Genomic DNA, 14,978 nt, shown 5'->3' with positions numbered 1-14,978 from the left:
AATAGTTTTATTTTTGCTATTAACTAGAAACACTTCCAACTGCGCATAGACCAAATGCCATGCATGAGGGCCCGCTGGTCATTTATAATAGTGTTAAATCAAAGGGAGTGTTTAGTTGACAGTATTTCTTAATGGTTGAAGTCTTTCACACGCTTTTATTGCTTTTAGTGAATGCTTCCTGAGAACTTGTATTTTGTGATGAACGCCTTAGACATAAAATCAAAATTTGAATTATCATCTTTGTTCCATTTTTAAGAGAACCATTTCCAATAAGTCAATTGGTTTTTTAGGAATAAATCAATTGCAATATATATTATACAATTCCTGTGAATGATTCACATTATGTCAACAATGCCATGCCCAGGCAGTTCACACCTAAATTCATAAGAGTTAAAGGTGAACAAATAACCATAATATTGTTCTCCTTGTAATCATGAAGCTATTTCAATATATTGAAGGAAATTTTTTAATTATCCCATGGAACGAGTAAGGAACCAAAGAATCTAAAGTTACCTAAATAGTAATTATTTGAAGCATGTGATCTTCTGGTAAGGGAGCGGAGACTCTGGTTGCTTTCTCTAAGAAGCGCACCCTAGCACATTGCCTTGCCCGCAGTGCAAATTCATGCATGCCACCAAGGGGGTTCTCCAAGGTGCCTTTGTGATCAGGACCCCCACACATAAATGGCATTTGTCACGGTAAAAGGACAACTACATATAATACAGCTTTCATTCATTCTTTTAATCATTTAATTCGAGCTTGAAAATATTTCTAAACTTTTAAAATACTGCAACAGGTGCGGATGAATCGGAGCATGGGCTTATTTGAATAATTTATTTTTCTTTGACATTTTTCACGAATATCAGCCATTGTCTTCATTCATAATACAGGCGAAACATTGCTCTACTTTCTGCTGCCAGAGGCTATTGTCATAGTGAAAACTATTTCACTCTTTGGACAAATATTTTTTCCCAGATAAAAAAAAATGATGCATTGGTACTTCCCAAAATGAAGTAGGGCACTTGTTCTTTTAGTTAGCCTGTAGTACCTGAAAAAATTTTGTTGAGTTTAAGTTTTTTCAGAAGCAAAATCCACCAAAGATTTCCAACTATATTTACTAGACAGATAACAGCAAATGAGCATTTAAGAAGAAAATATTATTTTGGCTCTATTAGTTATTATACAATGATCACACACCATGTTATTACAATTTGGTGGAAAAAATACTTTCCACACTGCTACTTTGTCATAATTCTTGCAAGGTAAGCAAGTTTTGCATGTCCAGGTCCCATCAGAGGATATATAGTATTTCGGATTTTTGAAATGAATTTTTCTATCCAGATATATTGCCCCTATTGAGTCATTAGCCTTAAGTAGCCACATGACACTAATACCAAACAGACAAGAATGTCTTTGGTGGACATTAAGTCAGGTATTATGTTATACGAGGAAGTTTTCCCAAAGTTGAGAGATTAAATGATAAGTTCATTGAATAATGATGTTGGAGACATTTTGAATGAAGTCAAGCTTTTCCGGCGATGTACCTCAGTCATTAAACCTCATTGGCTTGCTTGCATTACACATGATTCAGGTCGTGGCAAAAAGAAAAGTTTCATGGTAGAAGAAATCAGGAAATGTAGATTCAGAAAATTAATGCCGGCAAATTAGCATTATTATTGTAAGACAGAAAAGAACAGTAGCCAGGCATGGAATATGGCAAGTTAAAAATTAGAGAGTTAATGGGATAATCCTTAAAAAGATTTATGGTTACAAAAAATGATGAGGAACGGTTTTTTATCATTTGGTTGAGGTAAGCTATGCTGGTAATGACTGATTCATGTAGAAGAACAACATATGATACACCTAAAGATGAGCATTATGAAACTTCCAGGTAATGGCTGTGCATTTATCTGTAAAAATTAATGCTCATAATTACACACAGTTTATTATTTTATGCTACCTTTCAAATGCATGAAGTGTTGAGTTCATAATTAAAACATGTAACAAATGGTGAAAGGGCTGCATGATAGATTACCCTGTGGGAAGATATAATAAAAAGGGTACCGTGTATGGTTTATAGAGATGCTCTGGACTGATAGTTACAACTCTTTCCCAAGTAAGGAAAAAGTATTGCAAAAGCACGGAACTGGTTTATCAACATAACAATGGAAAATGCAAGATGGTCGAGTTATTTTGATAACAGTGATGGTTTTGCCAGTACTGACACTTTGATGAGGAATACTAACTACATTATGATCCATACCTTAGGACCAGGCAGGTCATATTTCATTTAGGTATGATGAGAACCTTCTGGGGCAAGAGGGTCAGGGAATAATGTCCTAGGTTAATTGACAGCTTAGGAATTGATTGTAAAAGTGTTTGCTTTGAGGAATGTAAAGTGGTACAGAAAAGGATTTTGAGTGGTAGATTTTGTCAAAGTAGAGTCATTGACTATGACAAAGGGTGAGCAGCTGCCAACTGTTGATATTTTCAGTCATACGAAGTAAACTATTTTTGGAACTAAATATGTTTTCAGGATCATGACAAGATTTGCAAGAGAGCATAGAAAATTAATACGAACCTCTGGCGACGATCCTAGATTACATTATTTATGTGGTTAAAGAAATGGTTCACTACTTGGTTGAAAGAGAGAAGAGGTATTTAAGAGGATCGGAGGTGATTAGGCTTTATTGCTAAACATTATAAATAGAAGTATCTGGGACTTTTGTGTTGAAAATTCATAATCCTAGGTGGCAATTATGCCATTCCTCCTTCAATAATCTTCTATATCTAATATAATGATTATGAAGTTTTTGCCACACCTTCTCTGGCAGATGTTTGCATTTCTTGAATCATGCAACATTGCTTTTTTCATAAATTGGAAAAGCCATGTTATGGGTAACCGAAGTAATTGGATTGTAAACGGGAAAGAAAACTTCAACTTATGTTGAAACCTTCAGTTTCATTTGCAGCCATGTTTAAAGGTAAGTTATCCGAGGTAATTATTTTCGATTGACGGCGTTTTCTTGTCATCGTTTTAATTGTTTCGATACCCGCAAACTACAGAATTACAAATCATACTCAGCTTCAATCTACATAGATGGAGGGCTTAGTTTAGCACAAATTTGAGCATTCAGGCTCATTTTTTTAAAAGAAGCACTGGCATATTTTTTGTTTCCAAAAGGGTTTTTAAATTAAGCGGTTTAAATGATTTTTTTTGATTGATATGTGCGATTTTTATTCGGTTACGTTTGCAAAAGATAGAATTGTGCAAAAGAATTATAAGAAAATTCAAAACACAAATTTAATCGCATATCGAAGCATTCGATACTCGATGCGATCGATCTTTTACTGTGTTATTTAAACCTCGACTTTAGTCACACCGTTAGAAGCAATGAAATAGAAAAATGTACGTCTATCACATAATATATCGGGCACTTGATGGATTTCTGTTGCACAGAAGATATGTAATGTTGCCGTGCACCAATTGTGAGAAGGCATCTGAGCCACGCCACGTAGTCTTCAAAATAATAAATGAAAGGACTCTTGTGACGAGCGATTGAAGGTGGGTAATTTAGCTAACGAAAATTCGAGAGCATAATAGAAATATACATCCTGAAAATCTCTTCGATCGTTAAACGTTTATTTATTTGTGCATTTACTCATTTATTTAGGTTTGAGATGTACCACCCTGAGAATGCGAGCTCAAGAGGTTTGAAGGAAGATTTAGCAATACTGGGAGGGTGAAGACTTGGTGGGAATTCATGAGAATATGCTGCATGGTATCTGCGAACGTCGACTTATTTTTCCAAGTGGAGGAATAATAGACTTGAACATCATCTCTAACTTATGGGAAAAGTCCTGTACGTTATGTATTTTGCGGTGGAACATTTATGTTTCATGTATTTTCCTACCATGTGTTATGAAAATCAATCCTCATGAAAAACAAGCTTGTCTAATTTATGAGCTGTATGTTTGAAAGAAATAAATGGATGTAAGAAAAAAATCCTTATGTTTCACTTCAGCGTCGCATATACACTTAATTTAAAATAATGGCCGCGGCTGAGAGTAGTACCTTTGATGATTAATGTTAGTTCTGGTAATAAACGTACACCTCATATCATGGTGTCATTGAAGCCTTCCGGTACAGTAATCTATGATTGACCTGCCCCAAGCCTTGTTCGTGGTCTATATCCAGGAAATATTAAACTTCGCAGTTGGTTGGTGTTGGGAATACAGAAGTGAAACCGCCAATTCACCATTGTTTAGATGGATTACGTGGTGACCCATAGGTTTAATTGATGGTGCGTAAACAAATGCAATGTTAAGTTAAGAGCATTTCATATTTGGAGGTTCGGTATAAGACTTGCTCATACTCTAACTCCTTTTCATGAATACTCCCTGAGAATTTGTACTATAATTTAATCGCCTTACCGAAACAAAGCAAATTGTGAATGGTCATGGTGACGGCAAAGTTTTGTCATATTTTTTAAATGCTGCAAGAGGTTAGAATGAAACTGAACAAGATTTCATAGAACTAAATGGTTTTTCCTAAATATGTTTATCAAATAGTTAGCAATGGACTCTGTTCATTAAACGAGCAATACATTAGATTGCTGTCCACGGCAAAAAGCTGTTCTCGTAGAAAAACATAAATTGATGTATTGGCTGAGTACTCTGTCTGTGATTCCGAAAAAATGATGAATATGCATTTCCCGAAGCTATAAATTGGCACTTGCTTCTATTGCTTAGTCTGTAGTATGTGAAAAACTAATGTTCCGTTGCATTATGCAAGGAGAATGAATAATCCATCGCACATTTCTACTATTCTCTACCCACACTTGCCAAAAAAGGGCCTTGATAATTTTTGTTCTTCTTGGAATACAGGTGCGCCTGATATCACGGTGGTCATTGAAGCCTTCTCGCACACTGCCCACTAGATTGGCCCTCCCCAAGCTCTGTTCCTGCACTATATGCAGGAAATTTGTAATAGTTTTATTTTTGCTATTAACTAGAAACACTTCCAACTGCGCATAGACCAAATGCCATGCATGAGGGCCCGCTGGTCCTTTATAATAGTGTTAAATCAAAGGGAGTGTTTAGTTGACAGTATTTCTTAATGGTTGAAGTCTTTCACACGCTTTTATTGCTTTTAGTGAATGCTTCCTGAGAACTTGTATTTTGTGATGAACGCCTTAGCCATAAAATCAAAATTTGAATTATCATCTTTGTTCCATTTTTAAGAGAACCATTTCCAATAAGTCAATTGGTTTTTTAGGAATAAATCAATTGCAATATATATTATACAATTCCTGTGAATGATTCACATTATGTCAACAATGCCATGCCCAGGCAGTTCACACCTAAATTCATAAGAGTTAAAGGTGAACAAATAACCATAATATTGTTCTCCTTGTAATCATGAAGCTATTTCAATATATTGAAGGAAATTTTTTAATTATCCCATGGAACGAGTAAGGAACCAAAGAATCTAAAGTTACCTAAATAGTAATTATTTGAAGCATGTGATCTTCTGGTAAGGGAGCGGAGACTCTGGTTGCTTTCTCTAAGAAGCGCACCCTAGCACATTGCCTTGCCCGCAGTGCAAATTCATGCATGCCACCAAGGGGGTTCTCCAAGGTGCCTTTGTGATCAGGACCCCCACACATAAATGGCATTTGTCACGGTAAAAGGACAACTACATATAATACAGCTTTCATTCATTCTTTTAATCATTTAATTCGAGCTTGAAAATATTTCTAAACTTTTAAAATACTGCAACAGGTGCGGATGAATCGGAGCATGGGCTTATTTGAATATTTTATTTTTCTTTGACATTTTTCACGAATATCAGCCATTGTCTTCATTCATAATACAGGCGAAACATTGCTCTACTTTCTGCTGCCAGAGGCTATTGTCATAGTGAAAACTATTTCACTCTTTGGACAAATATTTTTTCCCAGATAAAAAAAAATGATGCATTGGTACTTCCCAAAATGAAGTAGGGCACTTGTTCTTTTAGTTAGCCTGTAGTACCTGAAAAAATTTTGTTGAGTTTAAGTTTTTTCAGAAGCAAAATCCACCAAAGATTTCCAACTATATTTACTAGACAGATAACAGCAAATGAGCATTTAAGAAGAAAATATTATTTTGGCTCTATTAGTTATTATACAATGATCACACACCATGTTATTACAATTTGGTGGAAAAAATACTTTCCACACTGCTACTTTGTCATAATTCTTGCAAGGTAAGCAAGTTTTGCATGTCCAGGTCCCATCAGAGGATATATAGTATTTCGGATTTTTGAAATGAATTTTTCTATCCAGATATATTGCCCCTATTGAGTCATTAGCCTTAAGTAGCCACATGACACTAATACCAAACAGACAAGAATGTCTTTGGTGGACATTAAGTCAGGTATTATGTTATACGAGGAAGTTTTCCCAAAGTTGAGAGATTAAATGATAAGTTCATTGAATAATGATGTTGGAGACATTTTGAATGAAGTCAAGCTTTTCCGGCGATGTACCTCAGTCATTAAACCTCATTGGCTTGCTTGCATTACACATGATTCAGGTCGTGGCAAAAAGAAAAGTTTCATGGTAGAAGAAATCAGGAAATGTAGATTCAGAAAATTAATGCCGGCAAATTAGCATTATTATTGTAAGACAGAAAAGAACAGTAGCCAGGCATGGAATATGGCAAGTTAAAAATTAGAGAGTTAATGGGATAATCCTTAAAAAGATTTATGGTTACAAAAAATGATGAGGAACGGTTTTTTATCATTTGGTTGAGGTAAGCTATGCTGGTAATGACTGATTCATGTAGAAGAACAACATATGATACACCTAAAGATGAGCATTATGAAACTTCCAGGTAATGGCTGTGCATTTATCTGTAAAAATTAATGCTCATAATTACACACAGTTTATTATTTTATGCTACCTTTCAAATGCATGAAGTGTTGAGTTCATAATTAAAACATGTAACAAATGGTGAAAGGGCTGCATGATAGATTACCCTGTGGGAAGATATAATAAAAAGGGTACCGTGTATGGTTTATAGAGATGCTCTGGACTGATAGTTACAACTCTTTCCCAAGTAAGGAAAAAGTATTGCAAAAGCACGGAACTGGTTTATCAACATAACAATGGAAAATGCAAGATGGTCGAGTTATTTTGATAACAGTGATGGTTTTGCCAGTACTGACACTTTGATGAGGAATACTAACTACATTATGATCCATACCTTAGGACCAGGCAGGTCATATTTCATTTAGGTATGATGAGAACCTTCTGGGGCAAGAGGGTCAGGGAATAATGTCCTAGGTTAATTGACAGCTTAGGAATTGATTGTAAAAGTGTTTGCTTTGAGGAATGTAAAGTGGTACAGAAAAGGATTTTGAGTGGTAGATTTTGTCAAAGTAGAGTCATTGACTATGACAAAGGGTGAGCAGCTGCCAACTGTTGATATTTTCAGTCATACGAAGTAAACTATTTTTGGAACTAAATATGTTTTCAGGATCATGACAAGATTTGCAAGAGAGCATAGAAAATTAATACGAACCTCTGGCGACGATCCTAGATTACATTATTTATGTGGTTAAAGAAATGGTTCACTACTTGGTTGAAAGAGAGAAGAGGTATTTAAGAGGATCGGAGGTGATTAGGCTTTATTGCTAAACATTATAAATAGAAGTATCTGGGACTTTTGTGTTGAAAATTCATAATCCTAGGTGGCAATTATGCCATTCCTCCTTCAATAATCTTCTATATCTAATATAATGATTATGAAGTTTTTGCCACACCTTCTCTGGCAGATGTTTGCATTTCTTGAATCATGCAACATTGCTTTTTTCATAAATTGGAAAAGCCATGTTATGGGTAACCGAAGTAATTGGATTGTAAACGGGAAAGAAAACTTCAACTTATGTTGAAGCCTTGAGTTTCATTTGCAGCCATGTTTAAAGGTAAGTTATCCGAGGTAATTATTTTCGATTGACGGCGTTTTCTTGTCATCGTTTTAATTGTTTCGATACCCGCAAACTACAGAATTACAAATCATACTCAGCTTCAATCTACATAGATGGAGGGCTTAGTTTAGCACAAATTTGAGCATTCAGGCTCATTTTTTTAAAAGAAGCACTGGCATATTTTTTGTTTCCAAAAGGGTTTTTAAATTAAGCGGTTTAAATGATTTTTTTTGATTGATATGTGCGATTTTTATTCGGTTACGTTTGCAAAAGATAGAATTGTGCAAAAGAATTATAAGAAAATTCAAAACACAAATTTAATCGCATATCGAAGCATTCGATACTCGATGCGATCGATCTTTTACTGTGTTATTTAAACCTCGACTTTAGTCACACCGTTAGAAGCAATGAAATAGAAAAATGTACGTCTATCACATAATATATCGGGCACTTGATGGATTTCTGTTGCACAGAAGATATGTAATGTTGCCGTGCACCAATTGTGAGAAGGCATCTGAGCCACGCCACGTAGTCTTCAAAATAATAAATGAAAGGACTCTTGTGACGAGCGATTGAAGGTGGGTAATTTAGCTAACGAAAATTCGAGAGCATAATAGAAATATACATCCTGAAAATCTCTTCGATCGTTAAACGTTTATTTATTTGTGCATTTACTCATTTATTTAGGTTTGAGATGTACCACCCTGAGAATGCGAGCTCAAGAGGTTTGAAGGAAGATTTAGCAATACTGGGAGGGTGAAGACTTGGTGGGAATTCATGAGAATATGCTGCATGGTATCTGCGAACGTCGACTTATTTTTCCAAGTGGAGGAATAATAGACTTGAACATCATCTCTAACTTATGGGAAAAGTCCTGTACGTTATGTATTTTGCGGTGGAACATTTATGTTTCATGTATTTTCCTACCATGTGTTATGAAAATCAATCCTCATGAAAAACAAGCTTGTCTAATTTATGAGCTGTATGTTTGAAAGAAATAAATGGATGTAAGAAAAAAATCCTTATGTTTCACTTCAGCGTCGCATATACACTTAATTTAAAATAATGGCCGCGGCTGAGAGTAGTACCTTTGATGATTAATGTTAGTTCTGGTAATAAACGTACACCTCATATCATGGTGTCATTGAAGCCTTCCGGTACAGTAATCTATGATTGACCTGCCCCAAGCCTTGTTCGTGGTCTATATCCAGGAAATATTAAACTTCGCAGTTGGTTGGTGTTGGGAATACAGAAGTGAAACCGCCAATTCACCATTGTTTAGATGGATTACGTGGTGACCCATAGGTTTAATTGATGGTGCGTAAACAAATGCAATGTTAAGTTAAGAGCATTTCATATTTGGAGGTTCGGTATAAGACTTGCTCATACTCTAACTCCTTTTCATGAATACTCCCTGAGAATTTGTACTATAATTTAATCGCCTTACCGAAACAAAGCAAATTGTGAATGGTCATGGTGACGGCAAAGTTTTGTCATATTTTTTAAATGCTGCAAGAGGTTAGAATGAAACTGAACAAGATTTCATAGAACTAAATGGTTTTTCCTAAATATGTTTATCAAATAGTTAGCAATGGACTCTGTTCATTAAACGAGCAATACATTAGATTGCTGTCCACGGCAAAAAGCTGTTCTCGTAGAAAAACATAAATTGATGTATTGGCTGAGTACTCTGTCTGTGATTCCGAAAAAATGATGAATATGCATTTCCCGAAGCTATAAATTGGCACTTGCTTCTATTGCTTAGTCTGTAGTATGTGAAAAACTAATGTTCCGTTGCATTATGCAAGGAGAATGAATAATCCATCGCACATTTCTACTATTCTCTACCCACACTTGCCAAAAAAGGGCCTTGATAATTTTTGTTCTTCTTGGAATACAGGTGCGCCTGATATCACGGTGGTCATTGAAGCCTTCTCGCACACTGCCCACTAGATTGGCCCTCCCCAAGCTCTGTTCCTGCACTATATGCAGGAAATTTGTAATAGTTTTATTTTTGCTATTAACTAGAAACACTTCCAACTGCGCATAGACCAAATGCCATGCATGAGGGCCCGCTGGTCATTTATAATAGTGTTAAATCAAAGGGAGTGTTTAGTTGACAGTATTTCTTAATGGTTGAAGTCTTTCACACGCTTTTATTGCTTTTAGTGAATGCTTCCTGAGAACTTGTATTTTGTGATGAACGCCTTAGCCATAAAATCAAAATTTGAATTATCATCTTTGTTCCATTTTTAAGAGAACCATTTCCAATAAGTCAATTGGTTTTTTAGGAATAAATCAATTGCAATATATATTATACAATTCCTGTGAATGATTCACATTATGTCAACAATGCCATGCCCAGGCAGTTCACACCTAAATTCATAAGAGTTAAAGGTGAACAAATAACCATAATATTGTTCTCCTTGTAATCATGAAGCTATTTCAATATATTGAAGGAAATTTTTTAATTATCCCATGGAACGAGTAAGGAACCAAAGAATCTAAAGTTACCTAAATAGTAATTATTTGAAGCATGTGATCTTCTGGTAAGGGAGCGGAGACTCTGGTTGCTTTCTCTAAGAAGCGCACCCTAGCACATTGCCTTGCCCGCAGTGCAAATTCATGCATGCCACCAAGGGGGTTCTCCAAGGTGCCTTTGTGATCAGGACCCCCACACATAAATGGCATTTGTCACGGTAAAAGGACAACTACATATAATACAGCTTTCATTCATTCTTTTAATCATTTAATTCGAGCTTGAAAATATTTCTAAACTTTTAAAATACTGCAACAGGTGCGGATGAATCGGAGCATGGGCTTATTTGAATATTTTATTTTTCTTTGACATTTTTCACGAATATCAGCCATTGTCTTCATTCATAATACAGGCGAAACATTGCTCTACTTTCTGCTGCCAGAGGCTATTGTCATAGTGAAAACTATTTCACTCTTTGGACAAATATTTTTTCCCAGATAAAAAAAAATGATGCATTGGTACTTCCCAAAATGAAGTAGGGCACTTGTTCTTTTAGTTAGCCTGTAGTACCTGAAAAAATTTTGTTGAGTTTAAGTTTTTTCAGAAGCAAAATCCACCAAAGATTTCCAACTATATTTACTAGACAGATAACAGCAAATGAGCATTTAAGAAGAAAATATTATTTTGGCTCTATTAGTTATTATACAATGATCACACACCATGTTATTACAATTTGGTGGAAAAAATACTTTCCACACTGCTACTTTGTCATAATTCTTGCAAGGTAAGCAAGTTTTGCATGTCCAGGTCCCATCAGAGGATATATAGTATTTCGGATTTTTGAAATGAATTTTTCTATCCAGATATATTGCCCCTATTGAGTCATTAGCCTTAAGTAGCCACATGACACTAATACCAAACAGACAAGAATGTCTTTGGTGGACATTAAGTCAGGTATTATGTTATACGAGGAAGTTTTCCCAAAGTTGAGAGATTAAATGATAAGTTCATTGAATAATGATGTTGGAGACATTTTGAATGAAGTCAAGCTTTTCCGGCGATGTACCTCAGTCATTAAACCTCATTGGCTTGCTTGCATTACACATGATTCAGGTCGTGGCAAAAAGAAAAGTTTCATGGTAGAAGAAATCAGGAAATGTAGATTCAGAAAATTAATGCCGGCAAATTAGCATTATTATTGTAAGACAGAAAAGAACAGTAGCCAGGCATGGAATATGGCAAGTTAAAAATTAGAGAGTTAATGGGATAATCCTTAAAAAGATTTATGGTTACAAAAAATGATGAGGAACGGTTTTTTATCATTTGGTTGAGGTAAGCTATGCTGGTAATGACTGATTCATGTAGAAGAACAACATATGATACACCTAAAGATGAGCATTATGAAACTTCCAGGTAATGGCTGTGCATTTATCTGTAAAAATTAATGCTCATAATTACACACAGTTTATTATTTTATGCTACCTTTCAAATGCATGAAGTGTTGAGTTCATAATTAAAACATGTAACAAATGGTGAAAGGGCTGCATGATAGATTACCCTGTGGGAAGATATAATAAAAAGGGTACCGTGTATGGTTTATAGAGATGCTCTGGACTGATAGTTACAACTCTTTCCCAAGTAAGGAAAAAGTATTGCAAAAGCACGGAACTGGTTTATCAACATAACAATGGAAAATGCAAGATGGTCGAGTTATTTTGATAACAGTGATGGTTTTGCCAGTACTGACACTTTGATGAGGAATACTAACTACATTATGATCCATACCTTAGGACCAGGCAGGTCATATTTCATTTAGGTATGATGAGAACCTTCTGGGGCAAGAGGGTCAGGGAATAATGTCCTAGGTTAATTGACAGCTTAGGAATTGATTGTAAAAGTGTTTGCTTTGAGGAATGTAAAGTGGTACAGAAAAGGATTTTGAGTGGTAGATTTTGTCAAAGTAGAGTCATTGACTATGACAAAGGGTGAGCAGCTGCCAACTGTTGATATTTTCAGTCATACGAAGTAAACTATTTTTGGAACTAAATATGTTTTCAGGATCATGACAAGATTTGCAAGAGAGCATAGAAAATTAATACGAACCTCTGGCGACGATCCTAGATTACATTATTTATGTGGTTAAAGAAATGGTTCACTACTTGGTTGAAAGAGAGAAGAGGTATTTAAGAGGATCGGAGGTGATTAGGCTTTATTGCTAAACATTATAAATAGAAGTATCTGGGACTTTTGTGTTGAAAATTCATAATCCTAGGTGGCAATTATGCCATTCCTCCTTCAATAATCTTCTATATCTAATATAATGATTATGAAGTTTTTGCCACACCTTCTCTGGCAGATGTTTGCATTTCTTGAATCATGCAACATTGCTTTTTTCATAAATTGGAAAAGCCATGTTATGGGTAACCGAAGTAATTGGATTGTAAACGGGAAAGAAAACTTCAACTTATGTTGAAGCCTTCAGTTTCATTTGCAGCCATGTTTAAAGGTAAGTTATCCGAGGTAATTATTTTCGATTGACGGCGTTTTCTTGTCATCGTTTTAATTGTTTCGATACCCGCAAACTACAGAATTACAAATCATACTCAGCTTCAATCTACATAGATGGAGGGCTTAGTTTAGCACAAATTTGAGCATTCAGGCTCATTTTTTTAAAAGAAGCACTGGCATATTTTTTGTTTCCAAAAGGGTTTTTAAATTAAGCGGTTTAAATGATTTTTTTGATTGATATGTGCGATTTTTATTCGGTTACGTTTGCAAAAGATAGAATTGTGCAAAAGAATTATAAGAAAATTCAAAACACAAATTTAATCGCATATCGAAGCATTCGATACTCGATGCGATCGATCTTTTACTGTGTTATTTAAACCTCGACTTTAGTCACACCGTTAGAAGCAATGAAATAGAAAAATGTACGTCTATCACATAATATATCGGGCACTTGATGGATTTCTGTTGCACAGAAGATATGTAATGTTGCCGTGCACCAATTGTGAGAAGGCATCTGAGCCACGCCACGTAGTCTTCAAAATAATAAATGAAAGGACTCTTGTGACGAGCGATTGAAGGTGGGTAATTTAGCTAACGAAAATTCGAGAGCATAATAGAAATATACATCCTGAAAATCTCTTCGATCGTTAAACGTTTATTTATTTGTGCATTTACTCATTTATTTAGGTTTGAGATGTACCACCCTGAGAATGCGAGCTCAAGAGGTTTGAAGGAAGATTTTGTAATACTGGGAGGGTGAAGACTTGGTGGGAATTCATGAGAATATGCTGCATGGTATCTGCGAACGTCGACTTATTTTTCCAAGTGGAGGAATAATAGACTTGAACATCATCTCTAACTTATGGGAAAAGTCCTGTACGTTATGTATTTTGCGGTGGAACATTTATGTTTCATGTATTTTCCTACCATGTGTTATGAAAATCAATCCTCATGAAAAACAAGCTTGTCTAATTTATGAGCTGTATGTTTGAAAGAAATAAATGGATGTAAGAAAAAAATCCTTATGTTTCACTTCAGCGTCGCATATACACTTAATTTAAAATAATGGCCGCGGCTGAGAGTAGTACCTTTGATGATTAATGTTAGTTCTGGTAATAAACGTACACCTCATATCATGGTGTCATTGAAGCCTTCCGGTACAGTAATCTATGATTGACCTGCCCCAAGCCTTGTTCGTGGTCTATATCCAGGAAATATTAAACTTCGCAGTTGGTTGGTGTTGGGAATACAGAAGTGAAACCGGCAATTCACCATTGTTTAGATGGATTACGTGGTGACCCATGGGTTTAATTGATGGTGCGTAAACAAATGCAATGTTAAGTTAAGAGCATTTCATATTTGGAGGTTCGGTATAAGACTTGCTCATACTTTAACTCCTTTTCATGAATACTCCCTGAGAATTTGTACTATAATTTAATCGCCTTACCGAAACAAAGCAAATTGTGAATGGTCATGGTGACGGCAAAGTTTTGTCATATTTTTTAAATGCTGCAAGAGGTTAGAATGAAACTGAACAAGATTTCATAGAACTAAATGGTTTTTCCTAAATATGTTTATCAAATAGTTAGCAATGGACTCTGTTCATTAAACGAGCAATACATTAGATTGCTGTCCACGGCAAAAAGCTGTTCTCGTAGAAAAACATAAATTGATGTATTGGCTGAGTACTCTGTCTGTGATTCCGAAAAAATGATGAATATGCATTTCCCGAAGCTATAAATTGGCACTTGCTTCTATTGCTTAGTCTGTAGTATGTGCAAAACTAATGTTCTGTTGCATTATGCAAGGAGAATGAATAATCCATTGCACATTTCTACTATTCTCTACCCACACTTGCCAAAAAAGGGCCTTGATAATTTTTGTTCTTCTTGGAATACAGGTGCGCCTGATATCACGGTGGTCATTGAAGCCTTCTCGCACACTGCCCACTAGATTGGCCCTCCCCAAGCTCTGTTCCTGCACTATATGCAGGAAATTTGTAATAGTTTTATTTTT

The sequence above is a fragment of the Hetaerina americana genome, unplaced genomic scaffold, assembly GCF_022747635.1.
Source record: "Hetaerina americana unplaced genomic scaffold, ioHetAmer1.1.p SCAF_31, whole genome shotgun sequence".
Classification (NCBI taxonomy): Eukaryota; Metazoa; Arthropoda; class Insecta; order Odonata; family Calopterygidae; genus Hetaerina; species Hetaerina americana.
The sequence above is the reverse complement of the archived record's forward strand: the minus strand, read 5'-3'. Positions refer to the sequence as shown.